We start from the raw sequence: 19,689 nt of genomic DNA, 5'->3' as shown, positions 1-19,689 counted from the left end.
TTATATCATCTTCGCTACTAATGAACCTTTACTTTTCAATGGTGTCACTGTAACCCATGTGTACACTTCAGTTTTCAATGGCGTCAGTTGCGGCAATGGAGATAGTTCATTATATTTCTTCTCAGGCATAATATTTAGTGACGCACCACTGTTGGTAATGAAAGGTATTGAACAACTGTTTATTTTCAGTGTAATCTTCAGACCACGTTTTCAATGACTTTATTGCTTTTACATGTCGGCTTTTCTTTGACTGGTACTTTTCTTCACATGCAGTCAGTCCAACAGGTGCACGTTGTAGGAAAGAGCCCCCTTTGACATGGTTAACCCCCTACCCACTTTTTGTCTGATAGTGATGATGAGTTAACTGAGAACGTGCTGGGATCCTGCTAACCAGGCCCCAACACCAGTGTTCTTTCCCAAAACTGTGCCATTGTTTCTACAATTGGCACACCCCTGGCACACAGCCAAGTTCCTTGTAAAAGGTACCAATGGTACCAAGGGCTCTGTGACCAGGGAGGGTCCCCAAGGGATGCAGCATGAAATGTGACACCCCAAGGGACCCCTCGCCAAACACATGCACACTGCCACGCAGCTTGTGTGCTGGTGGGGAAAAAAAGGTCAAGTCAACATGGCATTCCTCTCAGGGTGTCATGCCCACAGACCACTGCCTGTGACATAGGTAAGTCAATCCCCTAGTAGTCCTTACATCTCTAAAACAGAGTGCACTACCCCACAGGTGAGGGCATAGCTGCATGAGCAACATGTCCCTACAGTGTCTAAGTCAATTCTAAGACATTGTAAGTGCAGTGCGGCCTTATTGAGTACATGGGCTAGGAGTCTGCCATTACGAAATGCACAGCTCCATGATGGCTTTATGGAAGTCTGGGAAGTTTAGTATCAAACTTCTCAGCACAATAAACCCACACTGATGGCAGTGTTGGATTTATTGTAAAATGCACACAGAGGGCATTTTAGAGATGCCCCCTGAATTGTATCCAACCCTTTAGTGAAGAACTGACCAGTCTGTGCAGCCTGCCACTCACAGACAAGTTTTTGACCTCATGGGGTGAAAACCTTTGTGCTCTCAGAGGTCAGAAACAAAGTCTGCTCTGAGTAGAGGTGCTTCACACCTCTCACCTGCAGGAACTGTAAAACTTGGCGATGAGCCTCAAAGGCTCAAGCCTCCTGTTACAGTGACCCAGGGAATTCCAACTAGTGCAGTTGTCCCGCCACACCCCACCACACCCCCGGACCAGGCCCCACTTTTAGTGGCAGGGTGGGCGGCAGGTCCAGTCAGAAAATTAGGAAAAACAAGGAGGAGTGACCACTGCAGCTAGGACCACCCCTAAGGTGTCCAGAGCTAAAGTGACCCCCTCCTTGCAGAATCCTCCATCTTGTTTTGGAGGGTAGGGACTAATAGGGTTAGGACTGTGTCCCCCTCTCCCAAGGGAGTGAACACCTGAAGGGTGTAGTCACCCTCAGAGGCAGTAGCCATTGGCTACTGCTTCCTGACCCCTCTAATGCCCCTAAATCTAGTATTTATGGACTCCCCTGAACCTCACTCACCAGATTCCTGGCACCTTCAAGAAGAAGACAAAATAAGAAAGAAGAAGGATTGCTAAGCCGACCCCAGCAGTGGAGACCCCAGGTGGCAATGGACTTGGCCCCAGCCCTACTGGCCTGTCTGCAGCTTCAGAAACCCCTGCTCCAAAAAGGCGAGGCATCATGCAGGAGCCATGACCTCTCTAAACTCCCAGAGGACTGCCTAGAAGAGGACCAAGAACTCCAGAGGACAGCGGCACTGTCCACAAGAAAACCTTAAAAATGACAAAAGAACTGCCACGGATCTGCGAGTCCTGTCTACTCTGCACCCAACGCCCACGGCCCGAGTCCAGGTGGCCTACTGGACCACAGGAGGTCCCCAGACAATTCTGAACTCGAGTCCATCCTGGGTTGACCCCTCCTGGCCACCACAACTACGCCTGCAGCCTAAATCCAGAGGCTCCCTCTTTCCACGACCGGATCCAGTGAAGATTCCAGATGCATGTAGCTACCCCTGCACCCACAGCCCCCAAATCCAACCAAGGAATCCAACCAAAGGTCCCACAGCGGCCAGCGGGTGCCTCTCCTCCCTGTCCAGCCTTTGATTTCCTGGAATTTACCCCCTGGACCCAGCCTGCAGCTTCTTTGTGGCCCGGGGTTCCCTCATAGATAAGCAGTAGGTGCACGACTGACGACTCTGTGTTTGCACCCTGCACCCGGCTGCCCCTGTGCCGTGGAGGGTGTATGTTTTGTGTTGACCTGTGACCCGCCCATTGCTGACCTAAACCCCGCCAGGCCTGTGCCCCGAAACTGCGGGTATTGACCTTCTTACCTGCAAGCTCTGCTCAACTAAGTCCCCCCAGTCCTCTTAGGACTTCATTGCAACCCCAACACCAAGTTTGACCTCTGCACCCGTCCAACGCTGTGTTGCTGGTGGTGTGTTGTTGGGGTCAACTTGAACTGTGACCAGTGGACCCCCTAACCTCTGAGAAATAAATTAGTAAGTCATGTACTTATCTGCTTTCTAACCTAACACTTTTCTCCCCGTAGGACTCTATTGAGTCCTAGCAAAAATTGCACTGTGTCTACTTTTGAAATCGAAAAGTGCTACTTACTTGTAAACTGTAACATATGTTTGATATATGCCTACAACTGTTCTTACCTGAAACTGAGATCCTTTGGTTCTAGTAATAAAATAATAAAGTATATTTTTGCTATATAAAAACAATTGGCCTAGAGTTAGTCACTGAGTGTATGCCTCATTTATTGACTGTGTGTGTACAACAAATGCTTCACGCTACCATCGGATAAGCCTAACTGCTCGACTACACTACCACAAAAGAGAGCATTAGTATTATCTACTTTAACAACTGGTAAGCCTCTGGGGAATCCCTGGACTCTGTACACACCATACCTCATTTTGGTACAGTATATACCGAGGCAGCTTCCTACACACATTTTTCTGAGATAAACATCATCAATATTGCAGAATTATCTTCTTCATTTTTACTTGTTATTGATACTGATAATTTTTTTAACAATAACTTGGATGACAAATGACTTTGTTCGGTGTCGCTTTGTCTCAAATTATGTAATTTGGCCTTGTGGGCTTGTGTCGAATATCGCCTCTTGGATATTCGGCCAGCCATTTTGTCTTCTCGCTGTGACGCACTTGCTTTTTCCTTCGCCTTGCATACCGTTACAAAATGGTTCTCCCACAGCCTTTGCATATCTTTCCAATGGCGGACATTTACCTTTGTGTGGAAATGACAATCCACACCTGAAACACAACTTCTTTCTCCTTAGAGACATAACCTTGTGTCCTTCAGCCTTGTGTTTCTGCTTGCTTTTCATGTTCATGACTGACTGACCTTGGGCACCTCCGGCCTCACTGTCAGCAGCTTGTCAATCGGCATGCTCTTCGTCTCTGGTAGCCATAAAAACTCAATGCAGACTAAGAGTTTCTCTCAGCATTTGTCATCTGAATGAATCTGACAGGCATCCATCAATAACTCTGAAATATATTATTTCCTCATCATTAAATTCATTGAATTACAGTGTTTTATGAGCATATACAGCCTCTCAAGAAAATGTGTATATGGTTTCACCAACTCTTTGTTGTTCATGACTGAAAATGTACCTTTCAGAATCTACATTTGGCACTGGATTGGATTTGAGATTCAAGGGGTCTTTAATTTGGTAGCATGTAACTTCATCAGCTCACAGCATTTTCTTTATGACTTCTTTCACATTTTCACCATCAAGATTCTTCAGGTATGTGATTATCTTTTTGTTATCTGTATCTTTTAAAGCATCAATGATATCATCAAATGCCTCTATCCCAGCAGTCCATGTATCACCAGTATTTTGTATAAAATGAAGGTGGTGATTCCAGAAAGGCAGTAGCATTAATAACCATTTGTGGGCTTACTGACATTAATATTGGAGACCTCTCCAGCTTCATCTGATGCCCATCAGGACCTGTTCCATTCATACCATCAGCCAGGACCTGTGACAAGCTGGCCTCTAGGTCATCTTTTATAACTGTGGGAAATGTGGCCTCTTTCTTGGTCTCCACTGGAAGAACAGCCTTCTACTGTTTCAACTGCCGCTTCAAGTATGAATGCCTCTGTAAGCACAACCCTGGGAACTTCTCCTTGGATCACATACACGGCAAACTCTCTGGGAAAGCATTGTTAATCTTCGGGTTATGTATTCCCTGTCATGTCGCTAGTTATAGCACCTTCGCCAGATTGGGTACCCAACAATGAATATGCCACACACAGAGTTATGTATTACATGTCTTTATTCATCTGCGTATAACTGCAAACTCAACATTCTAAACCTCCATTCACCTCACCATGTTCTAACACTTATGTCACAGCTGTACGGAGTCCTTCAGGAGCCAAAAGGGTTCCGTTATTCATACTCACACAACACTGCACTCATATATCCAGTTAATGAGTGAGGCTGTGCCATTGTTTGACTGGCCCTATGGGTTGTATGGTATTCCTACACTGCCAGATGCCCCAATCTTTTACTGAAATGGTGCATGAATAATGCACAGTCCTCAAACTTTTTCCATCTCTTCAAAGCATTTTACTGGCTTCAAACCCACACCCCAATGTGCTCGGACGTGCAGCAAGCTGACGTGTTGCTATAGAAATCATCTCAAAATAAAGAAATGTATTAATGGACAGAATTTGTTCTGCGCAGTGTTCGAAAACATTTGCAAAAAAGAATCTCATTTAAAAAGTGTACTTAAATTATTTGCATATGTTCTGATTTGGCTTTGTAAAGTCAATTGTCAAACAGTTAATTTAAATTTAAGTACCAAGGCACTGGTTTGGTGCATAGTTTTACAAAAGGAGTAAAGTTGACAAAAATGCTGTAATCTTCCTCGGAGGTGATATTTGGTGGGTGTGTTCATTCAGAAAGGACACTGTGTAAAATGTGAGGGTGTTGCTCTCTGATATCCTCAACGACGTATTGCACATATGAAGGCATGTCTTGTATGTGAAATGTGACCAGCAGAGTAACAAATGAATAATTCCTAATCACATACAAAATATGTATAGCGGTGAGCCATACTTCCACTCGCTACCAAACCTTGTCATCATACCTACTCTAGAGAAACAGCACTAATGGTGAAACAGATGTCCTGGGCTTCCAAGCTTCATCAAAAGCCTGTAGACTGAAGACCAAATCCCCCACCCTGTTGGAACTCCACTTGCTCCGTATGTCAGAGGACACCATCTTCAAAACCAGTTGCATCATCTACAAAGCCATCACGACCAGCACCTCCACATTTCTGACTGACAAGCTCACATTTTCTGGTAGCTCTCAGAACATCTGCAGCCAGGACAACATCAGACTGGAGAAGAAGAAGCTCAAAAAAGGAAAAAAGGCACGATTTTCTACGTCCATGCACAAAGGAACTGTTCCAGCCTCCTCCAATTTAGGTAAAAGCTGAAAACACACCTTTTTAAAGAACAGTACATAACAACACAGTCATGGTCCACTTCCACTCTCAGAAACCAACTACAGTTGACTCTTTCTTTGTCACTGACAATTACAAGTCTCCGCTGCTTGTCGGCTATGTTTTCTCTAGAGAAATAGCGCAAAAATAGACACATACATATTTATGGCCAGTGAAAAAGAGAGTGCAATTCTTACAAATAAATTACCAACTCTCTCATGCGAATTAAAAGGCCTCCAAAACTGATTTTATTTTGCCCCTCTCCCCCACATGGCGTAGAAATGTGTAAGAGTACCTTTGCAGTTTGGCAATCTACTATATCTATCACCTAGCAAAGACTACCAGGTACAGCCGTGAGTGGAAATCGAGTAAGGTCTAGCCTGTGTTTCAAACTCAAATTTCTCTACAATAGGATCTATTTACACAGCGCACCCCATAAAGAGTGTTCCATCTTGGAGCCAAAATAATTTATGCTATTATTACACACCCCAAAAGGATTTCGTGTGGCATATTTATTGTATTTCACATTGTTGTGCTCATTTTTCATGTTTAATAGTTAGGGGTTAGAACTCTTCTATGGGTTTTTTTCTTCGTTTTCTGTTGTTACCCTGTTCTAGTTACTTTTTCCTTCATAGTGGAGAATACCTCCAATGAGCATTCAGCTTGAAATCCTGTGCTTCTGCACTTGAGCCACTCCATGCTTTGTCTATGCAGTGTAGATTTGTTTCCTGAGCACACCAAGGGGCATATTTACAATCCCCTAGCGCATCCTGGCGCCACGTTAGCGTTTTTTTTTTTTACGCTAATGTGGCATTAGGAAAGCATTTTTTCTGTGCCACATTTGTAAAGTGGCACACATTATGCCACTTTGCACCCCCTTGTGCAACATTATGCCTGCGCCAGACATAATATATGCAAAGGGGGTGTTCGGCACATGGAGGCCAGAAAAAATGGCGCAGTGAAATCTAAAAGATTTCACTGCACCATTTTTTCCTTCATTTTAACGCCTGCTAAGACCAGGTGTTAAAATGGCGTTGAAATCAATGGGCCTCCCTGCACTTTACTAAACTAGTGTCAACATTTTTTACGCTAGTGCAGCAAAGCGCCACAATAGCGGCAAAATGGTTGACACTATTCTCCTAATGAGAGGCATGGTGCACCGTATTGGAAATACGGCGTACTCATGGTGTCTTTAGTTGGGGCAAGGGTGACTCAAGAAAAGCCCCCAAGTGTCCAGACATAGACCTCACGCCGCACCTCTGTACTGCACCCGAAAGACGCAGTGGTGCATCTGTGGCTGCTTCTGTGCTGTGTGAACATGTCGTAGCCTGGTAGTCCGCACTGGACTGCTCCTGTCAGAGTGGGGCAGACTGACTCTCATACAACTGTCAGTCTCTGTAAGGACACAGCGGAATACAGTGTTGGAATGCAGTTCGGTGTGGACACCACAGGTAGGCCCAAGGTGAATCTTTCCTTTCAGGCTCCATCAAATCTCTGAGTGGGATTCGAAGTTGAAAGTTCATGCAATCACTCAATGGCCTGGAATCTCTCAGAGATTGGCGGGAGATTCAGTGGTGTTCACAATCAGACTTATGGGGCTCTCCAAATACAAAGAGTTTCCCATTTTACAGTCCTTTGTTGGGGACAGTGAGACAGCGTCGTTTTAAGAGAGATGGCCGACAGGGAAAGGAAGAGAATGAAAAAACAGAAGAGAAAGAGGGGATGGGATGTTGCCTGAAAAAAAGTGGCTGGGAGTGAGAGATGTGTGAATGAAGGATTGAGGTCTAATTTAGGTCTAATTTGGAGGCTGGACTTAAAGGGACAGTCACCATAAAATAATAGAAGTCCTATTTGCATTCTCACTCCACTTAAGAGGGGCGAAAGTGGCCTTCTGGTGTTGCAGTGCTGCCGGTTCTACATGTGGAACAACCATTTCCAATGTTGCCTCTTCCATGGCACACTGCCATGTACATTATAACAATCTGCCATGAATGTCCCTGACGTGCTGTAAGACGCCTGCAACCATGGCAAGGAAGTGTCTGATATGGGTGTGGCATGCATTCCAGTACCCACATTTCCAAGGTAATGCACCCATATAATGAGTAGTTTGAGCCTGTCTGTCCGTTTTGTGGAACCTGGACCTAGTTTGTCTCTCCACATCTAACGTCTGCACAACCTGTTCGCCCTGAAGGAAAGCTCTACTGTCCAAAGAAACTGTGTAATTTGAGGGTTGGTTCTGCTGTGTGAGGCCTGTCTTTGTGCTGTCTAAAAACTAAAAGCTCTAGGTCAGTGGTTCCCAACCTTTTGACTTCTGTGGACCCCCACTTTACCATTACTGGAGCCTGGGGACCCCCCACTGAATCTTTATAGGACTTTGGGGACCCCCTACTGTGTCATTACTGAAAGGTGAGGACGTAATCTGTTGATGTTATTTAGTTTTCTAAGCAGTCGCGGACCCCCTGAGGAGGCTTCGGGGACCGGACCACAGGTTGGGAACCACTGCTCTAGGTCAAATAAGTGCCGGTCCCCAAAAATGAGTGCCAGTAGGTCCTACCTGCAACCACTGGCTCAAATTAAACAGTGAAATTAGCATTGTAATGTATACCCCACAGACATATATTTCAAGATGATATAAGTATACTTGCAGCAAGAAGATTACTTCTCTCAGACGGACCTCGTACATGGATGTATGTTGATTCTCTAAAAGTGTACAACTTGTATCTGGGCAAGCATACAGTGCGTATGTTGTGTTACCGTGCGGTATTGTATGTCATGTCATGTTATGCTAAGTGTACTTGTACAGCACGCATCTCACCTAGAAGGGTATCCTGGGGCTGAACAGAAGGGAGACAAGAGTCATTGCAACATTTTACAACGAACGATCAAGACGGCAGCAGAACCAGACAATGCAGAGAATATTTGGCATCTTTTAAGGGCGTTTCTTATCTGCCTAAAAATCTTTGTCGGCGTGTGCGCAATGCTGCATATTTCACAACATAGTTATGAGGCGCGGCCAACAGATGGCAGTGGAAGACTTCACACTGCCCAAGGCGCCAACGCATGAACCTGGCACGGAAGGACACGTGGGAGAAGTCAGACAAGAACGGATTACTGGCATTTCTAAGTGTACCCAGGCCCATGCTAACCTTAGGTGGGTGTAAAGCATCTACTAGGGTCGCATCAAGGCCCATTGAGAACCTCAGCCAAATATGTACGAACAGGCAGCATCTCTGAATGAATGGCTAACCCAGCACTTGCGGATTAGCATCTGTTCTGTGTTGTCCTGATAATGCCCTGGCAAAATCAGCAATGGTGGTGATTGTTTTTACACCCTTCCAGAGAGGCTGCAAACACACCTGGTTCTTTACCGTGATATTTTGAATGTATCTTTCCCAAATTAACATGCTTGCTCAAAGCTCAAATGATATTACGCTTTTCTGTGTTTAGCTCTAACTTCAGCACGCGGGATAACAGTTGGCTCCTTTTTGTGTGGTGTTTGAGTGGGTGGGTTATCCAACAGGGAGGGGGCACTCGATGGCAATTGCTCCAAGGAGAGACGCTTCCAAGCGAACACCATTCGCATCTGTCTGGACATATTTTTCTGATTAAAACGAACAGGGCAACTAGTTCCCTAGAAAAATGGGGCAATCTGTAATTCCCTCGGTTATTTTTTCAACAAATCCCACATTGACATGTTATGACGGGAAGATGAATTAAAAACCATTGTGCAAATTAGTTCATTCTCCAATAATATTTTTCCGGACGAATTACGTTGTCAGGGAGCTTATGTCATCAATTCATAAATAAACATCTATGAATGAAGAGAAAATAAAACATATCTTGAAATACGTATCGCACTTATTCTGAACTATAATTTCATACCACAATTGAACAATCTAAAAATGGACACAGTTCTCAATCTGTTGTCAATAACGTATAAAACTCCCAAACTGCATATAAACTGCAGTTGTTTGTAATAATTTAAGCAGTCTGGAAACAGACATATCAATCTGTTTTCGATGGCTTGTGGTTGGCCGGGAAGGCAACCGTTTGCAGTTATTTGGCTCGGTCTGTGCACCACATTCACAATAGTAATTAGAAGGTATTGTTAGAAATGAGGTCTCTAGTTGGCAGAGGTAGGCACCCTGTCCAAGTAGGGACCACAATCCTAGTCAGGGTAAGTCAGATACACACTTTAAATTAACCTGTGCTCACCCTCTGGTAGCTTGGCACAAAACAGTCAGGCTTAACTTAATAGGCAATGTGTAAGGTATTAATGTAACACTTAAAATGCAGTAACACAGTGAAAACACCACATAAAGACTCCACACCAGTTTAGAAAAATAGATAATATTTATCTGAGTAAATAAGACCAGATCTACAAAAATTCAATAAATAGAAGTTGAGAATTTTTTAAAGATTAAATGTAAAAACACTGCTTATAATTCACTAGCGGTCAAAAGGTTACTTGAGGTCGCGAAGGACAAGTACAAATCCAAAGTTCAGGCTGATTGCGATGGAGGGCCGGCCGGCTATAGAACCCATGCAAGGTCTGCTAAAAAAGTCCCTGGTATTGAGCAAAGCATTGATGTTGAGAGCACAATGCATTGCTATTTTGCACGCAGTTGAGTCTATGCATCGGAGATGAGCCTCGCATGTGATGCCGAAGGATCGGTGCTGCATCATCATCGAGCTCCACAGATGGTGTTGAAGGATCATCGATGCGTAATCATCGAGCCTTACAAACAGTGTCAAAGGATCAGCTCTGCATCATAGTTGAGGAGCAAAGCATTGGCTTTTCTCACGCAGTCGGGTTGATTTGCCAGAGTTTGCAGAAAACAGTTGTAGAACCCACTTCTGAGGCTGAGGACTGAAGGGACTACCTCAGGCAAGGGTAAGACTCACAGGAGGCAGAGTCCAGCAGCAGAAGCAAAGGTGAGGGCAGTCTTGATATCCCTGAGACTGCAAGAACAGGGGGCAAGCCAACAAGCCCTTGGAGAAACTTGGGTTCAATGATGTATAGAGCAGGACCAGTCCTTCTCACTCCCAAGCAAGAAGCAGCAGGCCAACACAGCACAGCAGGTGGCAAAGTGTCAGCCCTTCCTACTGCACAGCAATCAGCAGACCAACACAGCAATGAGGTTAGCAAAGTGGCACTCCCTCCTGGCAGCACAGCAGATCTTCCTCCTGACAGAATGTCCTTGGTTCACAGCAGAGTTCTGATTTGGTATAGTTTGGGGTCCAGTACGTACACCCAAATGTGACTCTGAAGTGGGGGAGACTTCAAAGGGGCGTTTGAAGATCACAAGTTCCCTGCCCTTCCTTCCCAGGCTCAAGACACTCTACAGGTGGTCATGCAGCCCTTTGTGTGGGGAGAGGCACATCCCTATTCAGGTGTGTCAGCTCCTCCCAATCCATCTAGCCCAGGAATACCCATCATCCTGGTGATGGGCCATCAGGACGCAACTGTGACACCTCTGCTCCCTTTTTTGTGTGACTGTCTAGAGGGAATGCTAAAAGCCTAGCTGTCATCCACCTCAGGCTTGTACTCAAACACAGGCAGAGGCACAGAATAGTTAAAGTAAGAAAATGCCAACTTTCTTTGCATTTTCAGACTTATAATTTAAAACCCAACTTCAGCATAAGTTGTGGTTTTAAATTGTGAGTCCATAGCCACCAAACTCCATATCTCTATATTTTCCCAATTGGAATTTACACTTGAAAGATGTTTTAAGACAATCCCAATGTTAACCTATAGGTGAGATAGGCCGCGCAGTAGTGAAAAACAAATTTGATAGTCTTTCACTATGAGGACATGTTAAACTTAAAAGTACACGCCTAACTCTTTAAATACATTGCATTATGCCCTTGGGGTTAACTTGGGCCTAACTTATGGGTGGGACATATGCTATAAATAGGAAAGTCCTCCCAAGTGGATACACTTTAGAATGGGCTAGAACAATAAGATGTACTAGGCTCAGCACGCAGGGTTGATGCCCAAACAGGCTTCAGAGTAAACCAAAGGCAATCGGAATGGAATCAGATAGTCAATAACTTATAAACATGGAATGCAACAACAGTTTGAGGCAAGAGTTGTAGTAGTCCAAGAGAATTAAATTGCTTGTAGATCAGTTGGGTTGTACAAGTGTTACATCACACTTGAAATGACATTAGGCTTAAAATAATTTTTTATGATTTCATGTTTACTCTGAAGCCTGTTTGGGCATCAGCTGTGCATGCTGATACTAGTATATCTTGTTGTTGTAGCCTATTCTAAATTGTTTTATGAGCTCCGACAGGGCTAATTTCGGCACTACATGCTAAGTTTGTTTACAATGTCCCAATAAGCATAAAGGTTTTATTAACACTGTTAGAAATGGGGTCTTTGGTTGACAGTCAGATTACCCCCTGTTCAAGCAAGGACCCTCACTCTAGTCAGGGTAAAAGAGAATAACCCTCAGCTAACCCCTGCTTAACCCCTTGGTAGCTTGGCACAGCAGTAGGCTTAACTTCAGAGTGCTAGGTGTAAAGTATGTGTACCAACACACACAGTAACTTAATGAAAACACTACAAAATGACACAACACAGGTTTAGAAAAAATAGGAAATATTTATCTAAACAAAACAATACCAAAACGACACAAATCCACCATACACAAGTCAAGTTATCAATTAAAAATCAAAAAGAGTCTTTAAGTAGTTTTGAAAACACACTAGCGCTGCTAGAGTGAAAATGTACCTGGTGTGCGTCAAAAATAACCCCGCACGGGAAGGTGTGAGTCAAAAATCCAGCCGCACGATGATCCGAAAATCCCGCAGCGCAGGTTGTGATCTCCCAGCCTCCGTCAGCGATGCTGCGCGTCGTTTCTCTTGCTCCGTGCGTCGATTTTCCAGTCGCGTTTCCTGCAAGCGTCGTTTCTCAGCTGCGGAGCAGAGTAGGAGTCTCTCCAGAGACTCCAGGTGCTGGCAGAGAGAAGTCTTTGCTGTCCCTGAGACTTCAAACAACAGGAGGCAAGCTCTAGATCAAGCCCTTGGAGATTTCTTCTCAAGATGGAAGGCACACAAAGTCCAGTCTTTGCCCTCTTACTCTGGCAGAAGCAGCAACTGCAGGATAGCTCCACAAAGCACAGTCACAGGCAGGGCATCTCTTCTTCCTCAGCTATTCAGCTCTTCTCCAGGCAGAGGTTCCTCTTGGTTCCAGAAGTGTTTCTAAAGTCTGTAGATTTGGGTGCCCTTCTTATACCCATTTTAGTCTTTGAAGTCACCTTTCTTCAAAGGGGATTCACACCTACTTGTGAAATCCTGCCTTGCCCAGGCAAGGCCTCAGACACACACCAGGGGGTTGGAGTCTGCATTGTCAGAGGCAGGCACAGTCCTTTCAGATGAGAGTGACCACTCCACCCCTCCCTCCTAGCAGAGATGGCTAATTAGGAAATGCAGGCTACACCCCAGCTCCCTTTGTGTCACTGTCTAGTGTGAGGTGAAAAACAACCCAACTTCAAACTGACCCAGACAGGGAATCCACAAACAAGGCAGAGTCACAGAATGGTTTAAGCAAGAAAATGCTCACTTTCTAAAAGTGTCATTTTCAAACACACAATCTCAAAACCAACTTTACTAAAATATGTATTTTTAAATTGTGAGTTCAGGGACCCCAAACTCCACATGTCCATCTACTCTCTGGGGGAATCTACACTTTAATCATATTCAAAGGTAGCCCCCATATTATCCTATGAGAGAGACAGGCCTTGCAACAGTGAAAAACGAAATTGGCAGTATTTCACTGTCAGGACATATACACCACATTACCATATGTCCTACCTTATCCATACACTGCACCCTGCCCTTGGGTCTACCTAGGGACTACCTTAGGGGTGCCTTACATGTAAGAAAAGGGAAGGTTTAGGCCTGGCAAGTGGGTACACTTGCCAAGTCGAATTTACAGTGTAAAAAGACACACACAGACACTACAGTGGCAGGTCTGAGACATGATTACAGGGTTACTTGTGTGGGTGGCACAACCAGTGCTGCAGGCCCACTAGTAACATTTGATTTACAGGCCCTGGGCACCTTTGGTGCACTTTACTACGGACTTAACAGTAAAACAAATATGCCAATCATGGAGAACCAATTACATACACATTTTAAACAGGAGCTCTTGCACTTTAGCACTGGTTAGCAGTGGTAAAGTGCCCAGAGTAATAAAAACAGCAAACTCAGAGTCCAGCACACATCAATAACCTGGGGAACAGAGGCAAAAAGTTAAGGGAGACCACGCCAAGGATGAAAAGTCTAACAAACACTATGTAATTTGAGTGCACCACGACTATTGTTAGTTAAGTGACAGATCGAAATGACAGTTTAAACCCCGCCCACACAAGCTCAGCAATGGCAGGCCTGAGAAATGTTTATGGGACTATTGAAGTGAGTGGCTCAATCAGTGTTGCAGGACCACCCCTAAGGTAGGCCCTAGGGAGTAGGTCCTCACACCAGTTCTCCCCCACCCCCGCGACAGGTCTCCTGTCGATTCTGTGCCTTACTCTGGTCTGAATCTTGCACATCGACACAATATGACACATCGATCAAGGTTATCCAAGTATTAAATTCATGGCCCAATAGTATAAATGATAATTCAAAGTTCATATAATTTCCATCCGTAAGCAAATTAGGTTGATCAATCCGATAGACGGCGTTATCGTGTCATATTATTGGCAATGGTTACAAACGGACAGGATTATCTGTTTGCATTGGATTTTGTTTAAACATAAGCCCTGAAGAAGTCGTTTGGGATGTAAAGATTTTCCCATGACGAAACACGTGTTGGCTTGAAATGTATTTCCATGGATGGGTTGCTGAGTGATTTGAAGATTTGATTCAATAAATCATTGGACTGGATTGGACATTGCGGAACTGTGGTAAATTTGAATGATTTGTTTTCTCTAACTATACTCAATTGAGTCAACATACACTTTGATTGGTGTAATTGTAAATATTGGTGGGGGGCCTCATATTGTTTCTAATTCTCGCCTTACTCTGCACTCCGCTTGGCCTCTTTTTCTGATTGCTTCCTGCGCCCCCGCTCGCTTCCCACCTTTTTCACCTCTCACACCTCCCGCCACCCAGCACCCCTCCATCCCCACAGGACCTACTTAGTGAAGGCCGCAGAGCAGCCACGCAGGGGTTCCACAGAGCCTTCTGTGACGCCATCCCCAACATCATCGCACCATGAACCATCGACTCCAACCACTACATCCTACTCAGTAACCTCAATCTCCACATTGACTACCCCAACAATACCAGGTCCATCACTCTCCTAGAGAGAATGAGCAACATTGGCCTTGCCCAATTGGTCACTGAACCTATGCACAAAGGAGGACACACACTCCACCCCATCTTCACCTCCAGCGACAGAGTCAAATTCAGTCACGTCACAGAACTCACATGGTCTGACCACGCCACTGTGCACTTTACCATCTCTGGAGCACAGCAGACCATCACCAAGCACCACAGCTCTAACCATCGTAGCGGGAGCAAATTGACAGAGACACAGTGGACTCAAGCCCTCAGCACCTCAAAACTCAAGGCCTCATCAGACCTAGAACAGGCATCCAGAACTTCTCCACCTGAATCACCGAATGCGCCAACAGAGTCGCCCCACTGAAGCCGGCCAGATCCACTAAAACCACAGGACGAGCCAGCTGGTATACCCCAGAGCTCAGAACCACCAAGTGCACCTGCTACAAACTCGAAAAACAATGGCAATTCACCAAGAACCCTTCAGACAGAGCCACCCACAAAGGCGCTCTTAGTGATTGCCACGGGCAAATCAAGGAATCCAAGAGAGCAGCCATCACAGCCCCCATCAACACAGCAGTCAACTGCACTAAAGAACTGTTCAAAATTGTGAAAGAATACTCCAGCCCAGCAGCCACAGAACACAATCCACCCCTCTCAAGATCTCTGTGATACCCTCTCAGACTACTTTCACAACAAGATTGCCACCATCTACAACAACTTAGACCCCCAACCCACATTCCCCAAACTCAGCAGCCTTGACTAATCAGCACACAGCAGCAGCTCGATTACCACATGGACACAGCTCACCACTCAATTTACCTCGGCCATCCTGTGTTTCATCCACTGCGGACCATCAACCGACCCATGCCTCCACCACCTGTTCAACCTTGGAACCAACCACATCAGCACGGAAGTCACCAACATCATCAACACCTCTGTTGCCATGGCAGTCTTCCCAGACAAATGGAAACATGCAGAAATCAGACCTCTCCTAAAGAAACCATCCGTCGAACTCAACAAACTAAAAAATTATCAACCGATCTCTCAGCTCCCCTACCCTGTAAAGTACTCGAGAAGGCCACCAATCAACAGCTCACAGAATACTTGGAACAAAACAACCTGCTTGACATCTCACAATCAAGATCCTGTGCCAACCACAGCAAGGAGACTGCATTCATTGCAGCCACAGATTACATCAGAACACTCCTCAATTGCAGGGAGACTGCAGCCTTGATCCTCCTTGGCCTCTTAGCCGCATTCAACAGCATCTTCCACCACAACCTCATCAACAGGCTCCACAACATCAGCATCCGAAAGAATGCTCTCAAATGGATCACCTCCTTCCTTACAGGACGTACTCAGAGCATCCCGTCGCCTCCCGCCGCCTCCACACCCAATAACATCATATGCGTGTACCCCAAGGATCATCCATAAGTCCCACATTGTTCAACACCTACATGATCCCACTAGCCGACATTGTCAGATCCCACAATCTCAACATCATATCCTATGCAGATAACACACAGCTCATGCTATTGCTCACCGAAGACCCCTCCGCCACCAGAACAAACTTCTGCAACGCCATGACCGGAGTCGCCAACTGGATGAGAACAAACTACCTCATACTTAACTCCGACAAAACGGAAGTTCAGATTTTTGGGAAAAATGCATCCAGATGGGACCTCAGCTGTTGGCCAGCTGAACTTGGACCCACTCCCATGCCAACAGACCACGCATGCAACCTTGGTATAATCCTTGAGAGCGAATTGACCCTGAAGCAACAAATCAACGGAGTAGCCTCATCCTGCTTCCACACTCTTCACATGCTCTGCAGAATTTTCAGGTGCATCCTAGTCAACATCAGGAAAACCATCACCCAGGACCTCATCGCCAGCTGGCTCAACTACCACAATTCACTCTACACCAGCGTCACCCCCAGCTCCTCAAGACTCCAGACAATATAGAACGCAGCAGGTCAACTCATTGTGGACCTTCCCAAAAGGACCCACATCACACCCTACTTCAGAAACCTCCGCTGGCTCCCCATCCAGAAGAGATGCCAGTTCAAGATCCTCACTCACACATACAAGGCTTTACAAGATCAAGAATTGGCCTACATCAACCACCAACTGAACTTCCACCAACCTGCAATACACTTACGTTCCTCCTCACTAGCCCTTGTTCACACTACCTAACTCTGCTGCAGCCGCAGCAACCGGGGGCGCTCATTCTTCTACATCGCTGCCAAGACCTGGAACGACCTGCCCCTCCACCTCCGAACACCACCCCCCTTTGCAGACTACAAGAATAATTCAATACATGGCTTTTTGACTGAGACCTCACACCCCAGCAACCACATACCCCTAGGGGTGACAGTGCAGCGCTCTACAAATGATTGATTGATTAATTGAATAGCATTTAATTTACGGGCCCTGGGCACAAATAATGCACTTTACTAGGAACTTACAGGTAAATTAAATATGCCAATTGTGGATATGTCAATATTACAAAGTTTAGAGCAGAAAGCACCTGCACTTTAGCACTGATCAGCAGTGATAAAGTTCCCAGAATCCTAAAGCCAGCAAAAATGAGGTCAGAAAAACAGGAGTCAGAAGGCAAAAAGTCAGGGGATCCCACGCCAGGATATCAGGTGTAACAGGGATGGACTCTTTTTATGCATTAATGTATGAAATTACAGTTTCTTCTACTCACAGCTTTCAAACCCCTAGCCATAACAACACCTGCTTTTCTACCCGTATAAAACGCCAACGACATTGCCTTAGTTTGAGACTCCCTTGGAACTTGAACCCAGGCCAAATGGTCTCATTGCCACACACACTGATTGGCTCCTGGACAATTGGACCATAATCTTTAAACTAACCAGAAAATAATGTTTTGTTTTGGCGACGTACTTTTTTTTATGATCACTGTTGGACCTGGCTTTTTGACAGGGACATCCCCAAACTTTTTGCCTCCTTCCTCCTATTTTTTTCTGACCTGTTGTTGTTGGCTTTTGACCTCTGAGCACTTTACCACTGCTAACCAGTGCTAAAGTGCATATGCTCTCTGTGTAAATTGTACTATTGATTGGTTTATCCATGATTGACTATTTAATTTACCTGTAAGTCCCTAGTAGAGTGCACTACATGTGCCTGGGGCATGTAGATTAAATGCTACTAGTGGGCCTGCAGCACTGGTTGTGCCACCCACCTCAGTAGCCCCTTAACCTTGTCTCAGGCCTGCCATTGCAAGGCCTGTGTGTGCAGTTTCACTGCCACTTCGACTTGGCATTTAAAAGTACTTGCCAAGCCTAGAACTCCCCTTTTTTTCTACATATAAGTCATCCCTAATGTGTGCCCTAGGTAACCCCTAGAGCAGGGTGCTGTGTAGGTAAAAGGCAGGACATGTACCTGTGTAGTTATATGTCCTGGTAGTGTAAAACTCCTAAATTCGTTTTTACACTACTGTGAGGCCTGCTCCCTTCATAGGCTAACATTGGGGCTGCCCTCATACACTGTTGAAGTGGCAGCTGCTGATCTGAAAGGAGCAGGAAGGTCATATTTAGTATGGCCAGAATGGTAATACAAAATCCTGCTGACTGGTGAAGTCGGATTTAATATTACTATTCTAGAAATGCCACTTTTAGAAAGTGAGCATTTCTTTGCACTAAAATCTTGTTGTGCCCTTCAATCCACGTCTGGCTAGGTTTAGTTGACAGCTCCTTGTGCATTCACTCAGACACACCCCAAACACAGGGTACTCAGCCTCACTTGCATACATCTGCATTTTGAATGGGTCTTCCTGGGCTGGGAGGGTGGAGGGCCTGCCCTCACACAAAGGACTGCCACACCCCCTACTGGGACTCTGGCAGACAGGATTGAGCTGAAAGGGAACTTGGTGCATTTCTTAGAGACTCTTTGAAATCACCCCCACTTCAAAGGCACAACTTAGTATAAAACAGGGCCTCTGCCCTACCTCATCAGACACTTGCTGGAGAAGAAACCGGAACCAGAAACTACATCCTGCCAAGAAGAACTGCCTGGCTGCTCAAAGGACTCACCTGTCTGCTTTCTACAAAGGACTGCTGTCTTGCTGTTGCCCTGCTGCCTTGCTGAACTCTTGTCTGGCTGTGAAAGTGCTCTCCAAGGGCTTGGATAGAGCTTGCCTCCTGTTCCTTGAAGTCTCAGGACCAAAAAGACTTCTTCCTTTCACTTGGACGATCCGTGCGCCGAAAATTTCGACGCACAGCTTGTTTCGCGGCGAGAAAAACGCCGCACACCGACGCTGATCAACGCGACGCCCTCGGGACGATCGAGACTTCGACGCACAACCTCGCAAGGACAAAGCCGCCCGACTTCCAAGGAGAAATCGACGCGACGCCTACCGTGAGTGCGAAACTTTGACGCACGGCCTCGCAAGGACAACGCCGCCCGACTTCCAAGGAGAAATCGACGCGACGCCTGCCGTGAGACCAAAATTTCGACGCACGGCCTCGCAAGGACAACGCCGCCCGACTTCCAAGGAGAAATCGACGCGACGCCTACCGTGAGATCGAAACTTCGACGCGCAGCCCCGCAGAACGACGCGCAGCCGGAAAATAAGCAGGAGAATCCACGCACAGACCCGGGACATCTGGTAATCCCCGCGATCCACAAAAAGAGACTGTCTGCGCGCCGGAAAACGACGCCCGACTTCCCCCGCGTGGAAAAGAACGACGCAAGTCTGTGTGTGCTGAGGAGAAATCGACGCACACACCCCTTTTTCCACGCATCTCTTCTCCTGTGGCCCTCTGAGGAGATTTCCCACCAGAAACCAGGTACTCTGTGCTTGAAAGACACTTTATTGCTTTTTAAAAGACTTAAAGACACTTA

At 45.8% G+C, this 19,689-nt stretch overlaps 1 protein-coding gene across 1 annotated transcript in view; it reads right to left on the bottom strand.

Moving 5' to 3' along the window:
• Positions 1-19,689, bottom strand: part of LOC138260237 (serpin B10-like) — a 328,540-nt gene that overhangs the window by 307,869 nt on the left and 982 nt on the right. The window lies entirely within an intron of this gene.

The sequence above is a fragment of the Pleurodeles waltl genome, chromosome 2_1, assembly GCF_031143425.1.
Source record: "Pleurodeles waltl isolate 20211129_DDA chromosome 2_1, aPleWal1.hap1.20221129, whole genome shotgun sequence".
Taxonomy (NCBI): Eukaryota; Metazoa; Chordata; class Amphibia; order Caudata; family Salamandridae; genus Pleurodeles; species Pleurodeles waltl.
The sequence above is the reverse complement of the archived record's forward strand: the minus strand, read 5'-3'. Positions and strand labels throughout refer to the sequence as shown.